General features: G+C 42.8%; 1 long non-coding RNA gene across 1 annotated transcript; it reads left to right on the forward strand.

The window, feature by feature from the left end:
• Positions 1–267: 267 nt before the first annotated feature.
• LOC311433079 lies at positions 268–3992 on the forward strand. The gene is made up of 3 exons (XR_014690552.1): positions 268–433; positions 1231–1423; positions 2405–3992. It is a non-coding gene; the product is annotated as an uncharacterized lncRNA (long non-coding RNA).
• Positions 3993–13571: the final 9579 nt, after the last annotated feature.

The following is a 13571-nucleotide window of genomic DNA, read 5'->3' on the forward strand; positions in this document are numbered from 1 at the left end:
TCCTCACCAGATTAACCTTTCCATGCCACAGGCAAGTGCTTTCCCCTTGAGCTCTGATGTCCCTCCTTTCTCCAGATGCCAAGCTGTCACCTAGCCAGCATTACCAGTGCTGGGCAGCAGTTGTACAGCATGGAAAGGAGACACAACCTTCACTGGGCTCTTCTCTAGGGCACAGACATCTCTGGGATTCCAGGTGTAGGTATTTTGCTCTGTGCTCACTCCGCCCCTTTAACAGAGACAGAAAAATGCAAAGGGCTGCTGAGTGCTGCAGTTTAGGGCTGCTCAAAGTGATGCCAGGTGGGAAGGGGGTCCTAAAACCCAGTTGGTCCCCATGTTCCTGGCTGGGTGGGTTGTCAATAGCTTTAGTAGGTTCGTGAAATCTCAGTGCTTTAGATCAAATGGGCTGTCCTCAGGGGAAGATTCTCATCACCTGGTAAGTAATTGTTGTGCTCTGATATTGGCTTGGTAGAAATGAGCTAAAGGACTCTGTTTCAAGAACAATGTTTTCCTCTTCTTTTACATATACCCACCAGTGAAATTCTCCTAATGCAATGCACTTGTTGGCTTGTATTTACATTTATAGGAGAAAAGAAAAAGAGGAGTAGGTAGAAGGCTTGAATGGAAGAGGGTAGAAAGTAAGGTCTAGGCAGCACTGGTCCTTCTGGGTGAAGTCTGCTGAGTGGGTGAGCAGGACCTGGGCAATAGGAGGCATGAGATGCAGCATCCTTGATAAAGACAAAATGCAATGGGGTCATTTGGGGCTGGTTGAAGGTAGTGAAGAGCAGGCTCCTTTAAGAGGAGGCTCTTTAGAAGGACAGGAAGATGGGTCAGGGTGAGGAACCAGAATAAAGAAAGAGGTTGGCTGAAGTAGTGAGATACTGCAGCTCACTTCCAGGCACCTGTGTGAGAGTAAATCTCGGAAAAAGACAGTGCTGCTCCTCTATTTGTTCCCATATCCTACAGTCATTCTCTTTTGTCCTTTTGAAAAGACTATTGGGAGTGGGCTCTTTTATTCTCCTTTGTGGTGTCTTGAGGATGGTCATTGAGAGCACTATCTACAGGTTTCTTGGGTCTCGAAAGTCTCAATTTCTTTTGAATTTTCCTGAAATGGAAGAATCTCTTTACTTTTACTGTAAAATAATGGACTAGTGCTGTGTTAACAAAAATGGGGCCAGGGATCATCGTCTGGCTCTGAGACCCATGACACCTTTTGCATTCTCTCCCACACAGGATGGCCACATCCATGTGGATTATTAGGAATGACTCCTGGCTCAGGGTAGCATGTCTTTGGAGAATGCTGGTTGGCAGGGGTAGAAGAAGAAGTGTGGCTCTTCCCATGGGAGAGCTGGGACACTGAAACACAAAGGCCAAATGCTCTCAGTCTCGTAGCTGCCAACATCATGAGGCTCAGCCCATGCTGGAGGCAAGTGCATTTAATTAAGAGACACATCAAGTGTTTTCCTGATCGCTCTCTGAGGACAAGGACCAGGTTTCAGGTGTTCCCTAAACTCCATTTCTCTTTGGGACCCAGGAAGGAGCACACTCAAACACAGAACAGGAGGAAAAATCAGCCAGTTCTCAGCTTCCCCAGTGCCAAGCAGTTTGGCACTAAGCAGCTTTTTGCTGTGTGGTGTCTGGCAGTGCTGGGTCTTATTTTCAACAAGCCCTGTTAAAGGATTATAAGAGCCTAGTTAAAATAATGCCCTTCGAGCTTATTCATTATTGGAAAGAAAACAAGAAAAAAACAGAAAGGGTTCTATCTTCCCCGGTGTTATTGCTTGTAGTGCTTTGAAAGAAGAAAAAAAGAGCAAAACTGGCAAGTATGGGAGAAATATATAAACACACACACACTTGTCTACAAATATAAAGCAACTTTTGTTTCATTTCTGGTTTATAGCTCTCCAAAATAAATCAACAGCTTCCCCCTCTCCTCCCTCCTCCCCCCCCCCCCCATTTTTAATCTAATTACTGCTGATATTTTGCCATTGCATTAAAAGTTTTACCTTTAAGAAATAATCAATTAAAAAAGAAAAGAAAAGGAAGAAATTCCAAAAGGTGGTTGCTATATTTACCCTTTTAATAGAGTTTATTAAACCTTCATTGTAAAGCCAAGGAGTTTCACGTCAGCCGGAACAACAACAACAAAAAGTTAAATTGTAAATATTGTTTGCCACAAGTGGTCATGTTTTCCAAATAAAACAGCCTTGCGTGGAAGGCTGGATGGCTCAATGGATAGCTAATGGGGTAGGGAACCTTTCCCCTCCACGCTGCCAAGATGAACCTCGTCCAAACTGGGACAACAGCAAACATGGAAGGTCCAAATTCGGCTGTTCACAGACCCCAGACCCTGCTGAGGTCTCCTGTACTTTGCAGGAAGGTAAGATGCACTCTGTTCCTTTTGCAGGTGGTGAAACTGAGGATCTTGAGTGAAGGGAACTTAGCAGGTTCTCCAGGAAGCCACCTCAAGGCAGCACAGATTAAAGGACCTGGGCCACATTGAGAGCTTCAGTTTTGTTCCATCACCCTTCATCTCCAGAGCAGGGTAGCGTCATGCCAGGCTTCCTATCTGCTATAAATCAGCAGCCATGTATCTGCTGTATTGGGCATCCAATGGAAAGGGTATTACGGTGTTAATGTGGTGAATGCAGGAGCAATGATGGGTTTGGAGGAGTGCTATGCTGAGCATGAAGAAGGCTCCTCTAAGCAAGGAGCCTGCTAGAGGATTTACCATCAGCAGATGCAATTCCAAGATCTCCCTTCTTCCCCAGGACCCACAGTCAGGTAGCTGGCAAATGTAAATATCGCACTGATCAACGGCTTCTGGTATAGGGAGTCTGAGCTTGGAAGACAGGAGCAGGGAGCACAAGGGATGGCTCGGTGAGAGATTCATGCCTGGTGGGGTGGGAGGAAATAGGAGACAGAGCCAGCGACTGGCATTTCACTTATCAGCTACTGGAATAATTTATCCTCCCTCAAAGCCATGTCTGACCATAAAAATTGCCACACTGGAACAACCCCAAGACCCACCTCACCTAGGACATCAGCTGACTCCTTTAGGGAGGAATATAGTAACAGGGGAGGTATGCAGTGCCCTTTTCCAGAATAATGTCTCAGCTCCCAGTAAGTCATGGCCAGAGGTAATATCTTTAAGAGCTGTAGGTAAATCTACTTTTTGAATCATGGTGGCTATAGGCATCCATGGATTCTTGTGGCAAGGAGCTTCAAAGTTTGTTCAAGTACTGGATGTGCCACATGCTGATTTAATTTGATACTCTCTAGTTCTGGCATTGGAGGAAACTGGTAACAGTCACTTTTTGCTCCTCATAATTTTATAGCCTGCTGTGATCTCTCTTCGATCCATCCTGAATAGTCCTATTCTTTTTAATTGTTCCTCACAAGAACAACATTCCTTCCTTTTGGTTTCCCGTGCTGCTTTTATCTCAAAGTATATTTTAATCTAGTTTATTGAGTTTTTCAGATCTTGTTTAGCTTTATGACCTGCAGTGAACAGAAATACTTGGCAGAAATGTGTTGGTCTGAGGCCGATAGGGAAGGAGATGCTTCCTTCAGCACAGAGGCCTGTTCCAGTATGTGTGCATCACACAGTCACACCTGCCATGGTGTATATTCTCAACAATTTCAGCAGCTCACTGTAATCATATCAAGAGAAGAGGCACAAAAGTTCACCCTTTAATTCATTTATAGTTACTATATTATTCCCCCTTTTTGCTGTGCACAAGCCTGAATCCACTGGAGGCAGGCATTCTGCCATGACAATTGCAGTGAAGCTCCTGGCTCTGAGGACATGGTATGGAAAGAAATTTGTGCTATTAAACTCTTCTGCCTCCATAAGAGGGCAGCACCATCCCAAATGCCTTTTGGGTTCAGCCCCTGTAACATTCAAATTCCTAAAGGGCATCCAGAAATGGCTTGGGAAGATGAGAGCTGACCAAGAGTAAAACTGTGCCACGGATTGTTCTAACAGTTTGCTAATATTTACATGGAGTTGAGTGCTTGGGAACAGTTTTTGGAACAATCAATTTATGAAAATTGGTGCAACCATCCAGCCTTGCAACTGGAGAGGGAAAAGACAAGCTCTCATTTCTGCACGTCTTCAGTTCCATCAAGTTTCATTTGGTTGCTATGAGAAGCACAACTCTCCTTTTATCAGCATTCCCCAGATCAGTGAATGGGCAAAAGTCTAACTATGCCCCAAATCTCTGATATATCTCTGACATATAATCTGATGCATTCAAACAGTGAAGATTTTAATCTGCTCATCACTTATACCTCATTTATTTCTCCAACTTTGTGGCTTTATATTGGTTTTCTTTCCATGTAGAGGATAGCTTCCAACTTTTATGGGTAGGTGTACAAGTTGAATTTCCCTTGGGCTCTAGAAAATTCATTCATTTTCATTCTTATCGCATATCTTCCTGAATTCCTGAGACCACACTTTCTGTCTCCTTACCTCATTACAATATGCTAAATCAGAGTTCCTAATCCAAAGAACATGCACTGAAGTGTGAACATCTCTGTTTCTCTTCCCTTTTGCCCAACATGGGGCAGTGGTGGGAAGATGTAGGACATAGCATGGAAAGAGATGGAGGCTCACTGTTACAAAGAATGGAGTTCACCAGGCATATGCAGACCACATCTGAAACAGCAGTTTGATCCTTTTTATTGTGCAGAGTGGAAGAAAGCAGTCCTTTTGCCAAGCAGTATATAGCACTGTTAAATTTATAATCAACAGCATATTGTTTACCAAAAGACCCTTCATTTGCTTGCAGTTAAAGGAGAAAAAAATCTGCAGGCCAAACAAACTGTTGTATAAGGGAAGGACAATATTTTTGAAATTAGAGTCTTTGGCGTAGTGTCAAATCCCTGCTTTTCACATTCAACAAATATCCAGAGTTAATCCATCCACAAGTAGGGCTGAAAAATGAGCAAGCTCCTGAGATCTTGAACTCCAAAGACATCAGGGTAGCTGTGTCCAGTAATCTTGAGTTAGCAGCTTCACTGCCTGGTAGAAACATGGTTGTCACCAGGGATTGGACCAATTCCAAACCCCTCTGCAGTCAGCTCAAAGGGGTGCATTAGGTCCATTATTTCCAGGATTTTTGTTGTTGTTGTTGTTGTTGTTGTTTTTTTCCCCATTAACATCCTTAGAGTGAAAAGCTGGAAAGGATGTTTCTGAAATGAGAACTCAGTCTGAAAAAACTCCTGAAGTCTAGCCTTGTCAAGAATAAAAATAATAAAAGTAAATAATTTTTTTTTAAAAGCAAAGATGGGACAAAAGCAGAAGGAATTTGATTTTTGAAACGTGGCAAAGGAAAAAGCGTATAGAAAGTGGAAAATGCTTATAAAAGTCTCAGTTTCAGTGGACATGTGGGTGGTGTGACGTGGATGGCTCTGTAGTCTTTTTCAGACAGCAAAATTTATATTCAAGGTTTTCCCTTGATCCTTGTTCCAACAAAGCATTTCGAAGCATGTGCGTAGCTTTGCGAGAGCATCGACATTCCCATAGAAATCAGTGGTACCATGTGTTCCAAGATAAGCATGTGTTTAAGTACTTCAAACACTCAGGCTTCAAAGCAGATCAGAGACAACAAAGAAAGCAAGCAATAAACACAATTGCTCACTCCTGAAAAGAAATATTTTTTGTCTTTTTGTTCTTTTTTATTTTCTGAGAAAATCTCAACTCTCGGAGTCTGGCGATTTGGGGAAAACCTCAGATTTCATTGGAAGCCAAGAGCCTATTCCTAGCTCGTGTAATTGCCAAGAAAGTCTCAAAAAGGCCACCATCAAAGTCCCTAGTCTTGACTTTCTCTTGAGGAAAATGTTGCAGTTTTAGAGACAATCTTGTGACTTTTTAACCTGGGAGGGGTAAACAAATGGGAGAGGTGGAAGAGAGAACAGGACCTCATTTTTTTAGCAGCATGGACCTGCCAGTCTCAGATATTTGGTCTAATAGCTAAATTATGTCAGTCGTTGTCATAACGCTTAGGATTAAAGTATTTTTTAGGGATGTTTATTGATGTATAAATGCAAAATAAAACCATTCAATTTCTTTACAGAAGAAAGTATGTGAAGTTATGAGAGCCCAAATCACAGGCTTCTTGTTAAAACAGAAATTTAACAGCCATGGTAGGGTTAAACTGCCTACAGCCATGGTAGGGTTTGTTTGGGTCTAGTATAAACGCAGAAAACAAATGGACTTGAGAAAAAATGCTATTTATTTATTTGTTTTTCTACCTAGAGACTATTTTGAACTATGAGAAAAGAACCTTTTTGTGGTTGTGTTCTGGGAAATGGCATATTAGTTGCAGTTGCTGTAAATTGAGAGATCTCATCCTTACAGTACCTGATGTTCACAGGATGCTCCAATTCCTAAATATTGAATAATTTCTCAGTACAAAAAATGCCGGTGTTGGCACTGGCAGTGGGTTCTAGTATCCAGGAAGAAAAACTGTGGCTTCTTCTTCAAGGAGGACATAATGGTGCGGCTCACGGAACGTGAAATCATCCAAAAGTTTATAAAAGACTTAAAACAGCAGGACAAAGAACCTCAAGTTTTGCAGAAAGAAAAACAATAACAATGGGAGCCAGCTAAGAACTAAGAAAAGAAAAAAATGTGTCTGTATTCTGCAGATTAAGGGAGTTTGAAAATAATGTTAATTAAAAAAATAATAATAATAACAAAAACAAAAGCATTTCTGCTAATGTCTGGGATTATTCAGAAAACCTGCCAGCAAGAGAAGACACTCTTTTTCCCCTTACAAAAAATGTAAAGTTTGCCAAGATTGACCATCTGTGTCTAGTGTGTCTATGAAAAAGCATTCACCAAGTTTGGAAAGAGGCATCTATATAAACTGGAAAAAAGTTAGATGGAAAGGTTTCATCCAAAGGTTTGGAGGAACAAAGGTTAATTGCAATGTCTTATTTAGGTTTGATCATAGGAATCAGTCCTGAGGGGACACTGGCAATCCAATATTTAATAGACATGAAAGAGCAGATAAGTATCGATATTGTCTTAAATCTGGCAAATTTCGGAACAGGAAAGGAACTCATGCAGCCACAAAACTGAACCTCCTGATTTATCACTAGTTGAGATAGCCACTGGGGAACGTGTACAACTCCAAAAGTGGGAAAAACTGAGTCTGAAAGTTAGACGGCTGCAATACGAGATAGCCCGGTGAGGTGGTGAGCTCATAATCAGTCTGGGGCTGCAGATGGCTAATAACCTTGTGTTCGGTGCCCAGAAAAGCTGTGGAAATTCCTTTCAGAGATGTGGTCCATTTGAAGCCAATGATTTGTAGGCAATCACTTTGCAGTACATAAGTGTTCTTACTGCCAGAAGCAGAAACTGTTACACCAGGCCTGCTCAGGGATGGTTGTCCAGGAAAACTGGGAAATGCTGAGGTCTGCTTTGGGACCTCAGATTTTGGATTTTTAACTGTTAAAATCCTGTCTCTGACCTGGTAAATGGCACTGGTTGTGTAAGCACACCTTTAGGTTCTTCCCATAAGTGAATCAAGGCCAGTTATATGAAGGAACCTGATGTGTTTGAACTGAAACAAGTGAGGAAATTATGGTATGAGTGCCTAAACTATCAGTTTCAAGAACCAAAAGGAGTTTTTCAGCCAGGATAACTGGTGGAGGTGAACTGGAAGTGTCTGCTAACAACTCCTGTTGTGCATCCATAACCCTGAGATCCTGATTCATACCACTATTTCCTTCCTTAAAACGTTTAATTTAATATTAGGTAAATATGAATTCAATATTAGGTAAAATGAACTTAGGGCTAATTAATTTTCATAACCCACCACCTTCTGGAGAACATGAGCAGCCCCAATCTACAATGAAAGGTACTGAGGCACAAAGAAATAGTGTGACTTGATCCAGCTCATACTGGGACTTGTTGCATGTAGAGGTCATCCCAGCCTTGGGTTTCTCACCTGTGGTACCTACCATATGAACACCTGGTCTTCCCTCCTTTCTGAAACACTCAGACGTATACAGAAAGGAAAGAAAATAGCTGTGGTTGAGCTCAGGGATTTTAGATACAAAACCCCAAGTTCTGTTCCAAGAGGCGTAAATCCCAGGAAAGTTTTGCAGTTCCTTTAGGTTCATACCAAAGCTATTCAGACCAGAATTTGACTCCCCAGGGCACTTTTCAGCCTTCTTGTTACTGCTTATAATTTCCACTTGAAAATGAATAGTCTCACCCATTTCAGGAGGCTCAGGTCGCACAGGTCCTGCAGCAAGGATCCCCCTCCTCTCCTCCTGATGCCACAAAGAGATTAAAGCAAGGCTGCCGGCTGAATGCACCGGCATCATTGCTGCCCGTAATGGGGAGATTTACAGCTCTCATTACATACCAGAGGAGTTAAAGGCCATGCACCTCATCAGGACCTGTTCCCAGTTTATGGCTGCCGCCCACCAGCCCCACTAATGATCCCAGATAATCGCTCCTTGAACGTTCCCAGTCACCTTGACTTACTGCTCTCTCCCCGTGAGTCATGCTATGAGTCTACAACATGGTATGTGGAAAAAAAAAAAAAAGCTTTCTTGCATCTGGCTTTAATTACCTTCATTTTTAATTAAGTTCTGTGGTTTTAATATCAATAGCCCTGGCCTGGAAAGAGTTGCTTTGCTCGTATGTTTGTTCTCCAGACAGGCAAATGTTGCAGGTCACTTATCCCATCCCGTCCCCTGTAACCTCTGAGGGTTTTACCAAATACTGTCGAATTTAACCAGCCCTCCCAGAGGGCACAGATCATATGGATCAGGCTGGGCAGTTCAGCATTTTCTTATTCACCTTGAATCAACTGCAAAGTCCTTTCTTTCTCTGGCTTTTGATTTCATTGCTCCTGAAGCCAAAAATATCAATATCAAAAAAGCTAACGGTCTTGTCAATGGATTTGAGAGATGAGAGATGAGGGGAACTTTGGGTGTAATAAGTAAGCTCCTGAAGGCAGGACCATATTTTGACTTGTATGTATATATACATGTATATACACACCACTAGTACCTTGTCCCATGGCAAAGAATCAGTCAGCATAAATAAAAAGATGGGGAAATTAAAACCTGATAAAAGGAAATGCTTTTCCACACACTGTGAAAGCAGACCATGGAGAGCACTAAGACAGGAATGTAACAAGACTCAAAGTCTGGATTTTCACCTGGCTAGGAAAAAAAAAAAAAGGCAGTTCATCACTACTATGAATGGATAAAAGGCTTTATTAAACCTTAAATTTGAGACAATCTGTATCTATGAGAGACCTGGGACAAGCCTTAGCAGGTCACAGATATTTTTTTTCCAGCCTTCTCTGTAAGAGCTGGCACGGCTCACAGTATGAGGGAGAGTATGCCAGCACCAGACTTGTGTCCCTGCATAGTTTGTTTTCAACAGGGACAATAAAACAGAGTAGACATGCTAAAGCTGTGCTCTTAAAGTATAAAGAATTGTCTGAGCTATGGCTGAGGATTTACACAGTACCTTGAATGTTATGGTAACATTATTTTTCATTATACTGGAATGCAAAGATGAGGAGGTTCTGCAAGCTCAAGGGACAATCTCATTTTCAGATACCCTTCTGGTGGCCATGCCTCTTCAGAGAGGTCTGCAAAGGGACTGTATCCTAAAATGTACGTTTCAAGGCTGAGATAGATAATAATTGCCCTGACCCTCTGCACACCCTCCCTCCACCCATTAGCCCAGGATCTGGATATAAGCTCAGATTGTGGCTCCTGGTCAGCCTGATCTGTGGTGGATGTCCCAAATGAGGTTGGTGAAGGCAAATAACAGTCCTTGGTGTACCTTGACAACATTCACACAAGAAAAGCAGCATATTTCTATTGCACTGCTGCTCAGGTGGCCTGGAAGCTGGCACACGTTGGGAGGGTTGTGGTTTAACCCAGCAGGCAGCTAAACGCCACACAGCTGTTCACTTCACCCCCTGCAGTGAGGTGGGGGAGAGAATTGGAAAGTGCAAGACCTTGTGGGTTGAGATAAGGACAGCTTAATAAGACAGACAGAAAGACAGAAAGACAGAAAGACAGAAAGACAGAAAGACAGAAAGACAGAAAGACAGAAAGACAGAAAGACAGAAAGAAAGAAAGAAAGAAAGAAAGAAAGAAAGAAAGAAAGAAAGAAAGAAAGAAAGAAAGAAAAACATAATAGGAACAACAACAGAAGAATAAACAAAGCAAACGATGTACGGCGCAACTGCTCACCACTTATTGACCAATACCCAGCTAGTCCCCGAGATTCTGTGAACAGCAGCTCCCCCAGTCAAATTTTCTTCAGTTTTATTGTTCATCATGTTGTTATACGGTATGGGGCATCCCTTTGGCCAGTTGGGGTTACCTGCCCTGGCTGTGTCCCCTCCCAGCTTCTTGTGTATCCCCAGCCTCCCCACTGGTAGGGCAGCATGAGGAGCTGAAATGTCCTCATTATCCTCATCCTAAATCCAAAGCACAGCACTGTGCCAGCCACTAGGAGAAAAATTAACTCTATCCCAGCCAAAACCAGGACAGGGAGCTACAGAAAGCAACATGGGACACATGGCCCAGCTGGCCAGCTTGGTCCAGGCATCTTCAGCAGGACTGGCACCACTGAGGCTGAAGCACAGCTCTGTAATTTGGGGGATGCCAAATGTTGGTGCTGCTGGTACCCAACTACGGCAAAGTGCTCCAACAAGACTGTGCTGAGGGAAACAAGGCACCACGCAAGGGATTGTCATTAGCTTATCATGTTTTTATTTCATTTAACAGGTTGCTTGTTGGTGCTATACCTTGAAGCTACAGTCAAGATGGGATCCCAACTGTCTAAAATCCTCTATAAATGCCTGAACAGGTTGCTGCCTTGTTTCACTTGGAGAAGAGAAGCACAGGCTTAAGGTACCAGGGATTAAATAAAAGCCATGATCACATCACTCCACCCAAATGAAAGAGCAGGCACCTGCTAATGGGGTTACACTATTTCAAGGGCCTGTGTTCACACCTCTGGGCAATGTAGATGCTGTTAGTACAGGGGGCTCTCAAAAGCCACAGGTAATGAAGTGCCAACATGCTAAAGGGACTGATCATTTTAATGGAAAATTAGCTACAGTTTTGGGACTATGACCAATGTGGAGCACCAGGAAGAGGGCTGAAATATTTCAGAAGAAGAAAAAAAGAGATGCTGGGGTATGATGCAGAGAGGAATGGCTTGATAAAACCTCTCTGAACTCACAAATAAATGTAATGAGGGGGAGAATATAAAATTAGTGTAAGCCCACAACGCTCTGGAGCTCAGACAGCAAGCAGAAGACATCTCTGAGAAAATATGTCTAGAAAATTATTGAAAACTTTCAGCAGCCAATGCCAAGAACTCGCTGCCCAAAAGGCCCGGGGGAAATTCCAAGGCACAACGGCTGCTTTCGGGTTCCCCGGGCGGGTGGCAGCGGTCCGTTTTCCCAGCAGAGGTCAGCCTTTCCCAAGGATTTGCCAGGGGTCGCCCACCGCCTCCAAGGGAAGGCACCACACCGAGCAGTGCCGGGCTGGCTGAGAGCAGGGGACAACGAAGGAAGAGCTCATTGCAATGCGAACTCACCTGGGTGAGGTGACAAACTGACCCAATGTTCCCAAGATGTGGGAATTAGCACTGCCTTGCAGCAAGCTTGGGGAAGAGATGGGAAAAAAACATGCTCAGAAAAATGCTCAACAGTCATGATTTCTTTCAGCAAAATCTACTCTCTCATGTATGCACGATGAAAATCCTCTCCCCTCCGTTAATGCTCTGGCACAGATCTCAAAAAGACTTAATATGACAGCAAGGATGGGTCTTAAGAAACTACAACAAAGCCATCCGTGCTCCCTATGTAGCGGTTGCAGTTACTAGGTCTGAATTAAGCACCGACCCCAGGGAAATGTCTGAGTTCCCTGGTCCTCCAGCTGTAAAAACACAAGGCCCTTCCACCTGCACCGTCAGGTAACACCTTTATCCTGTCCATTCATGGGCTTCTGGCCCTCCTGAGGGTCGAAGCTTTCACTGAGGGCTGTGGCAAGTCCCTCAGAGTAGGTCCTTCCTTCTGGGTTCGTATTTTTATAGCCCATGGCTGTCATGATAAACTTCTTAACAAACCAATACAGTGATGATTGCCTAAACTTGAGAGATCCTAAAGCATTTCTCACCAGGATCATCCGTCCTCTTTTCCATCAGTGTCTTATGAAACTGTTAGCTTGAAAGTCCTGCAAGGTCACTTTGATGCTAACTATTTCAACACTGGATGTTCTGGTGGATGTAATGTCTATAAAGGTGAGCATGAAACCCATGTGACAGGTCTACGGACTTAATGCAAGGAGGGAGGTATAAAAAGAATGTCCAATAAAAGAAACAAAGAAAAGTACAAAGAATAAGGAAACAGGAGACACACAGGGCTACTTTAGTCTGCTGCAAGACCAGACTTTCTTGCCACATGGAGAACTGAGCTATAAATCACTAGGTAAATAATAGTTAAGAGCCATACTCTAAAAGATATTTAAGTCCTTAAATGCTAGTACTAAATATTTCACCTCATAAAGGCTAATGCTTTCTCCTTGATCTCCAAATCTCCCATTGGCTCTTGACTACTTATAGAATACAGCCCTTATTTGTACCCAAAGCAATTTCAAATGCAGGATCATGCCTGCTTCCTTCTATGGGTTGGCATTGCTGGGCAGCCCGACACTCACGTCACAACATGAGCTTGTCAAAATCTTTCAGATCAGGTCAAAATGTTCCATTAGGATATTTACAAAAAAAGAGGGGAAACGTTCCTTTAATTATGATGCTGTTCTCTTTTCTTCACATGTCAAAATGGCAGTCAAGAAAAGAAAATGTTCTGAAACTTGTTTCCATTATTTTTAGTCCCTTGTTATGCAGGCACATTTCGTTACAGTCAGAAGGATTATCTTTGTTTTCAAAGCTTTACATTTGGTTATCAGGACTGCATGAACCAAGGTGGTAGCTATGCAATTTATGACTATGGTCCGATCATGTCTTCATCTTCTATTTCTCTGTGTGTATCGTATTACTGTCTTAAGTATATCTTGCCTGTGTGCAGCCATGAAGATCAGGCTCCCACCATGATATTTATCTGGGTAAATGCAGACAACTTGTTTGAGCAGGAGGGGTTCGATCAGGTGACCTCCAGAGTTGCCTTCCAATCTACACCATTGTGTGATTCTGTGGCATCTGCATCTGCACTGATAGCCTGGTTCCTTCCAAATTGATGGAATTCTAGGATGAACTATAGCCCATGGATGTGGCCCATCCTAAAATAGGAGCAGGAGCTGTATGAAAAGAGAAGGGCTCATTACTCATTGCTCACTTATCTTTGTTGGTTATGAAGGGAATCTAGGAATCTACAGTGAGTAGCTCATCTATAGGCATATGAATTTAAAGGTAGGTAAGAATCCTTTCCCAAATATGCATCAAAGCTCCACCATTAGCAGAAAGTCTAGACTGAACACTCTAGTGGTTGGACTGGCATTGGTGCAATATCCTGTAAAAAAAAATTATTAATACGGAAATTATCTGGGAC

The sequence above is a fragment of the Aythya ferina genome, assembly GCF_964211825.1.
Source record: "Aythya ferina genome assembly, chromosome: 2".
NCBI classification, from domain to species: domain Eukaryota; kingdom Metazoa; phylum Chordata; class Aves; order Anseriformes; family Anatidae; genus Aythya; species Aythya ferina.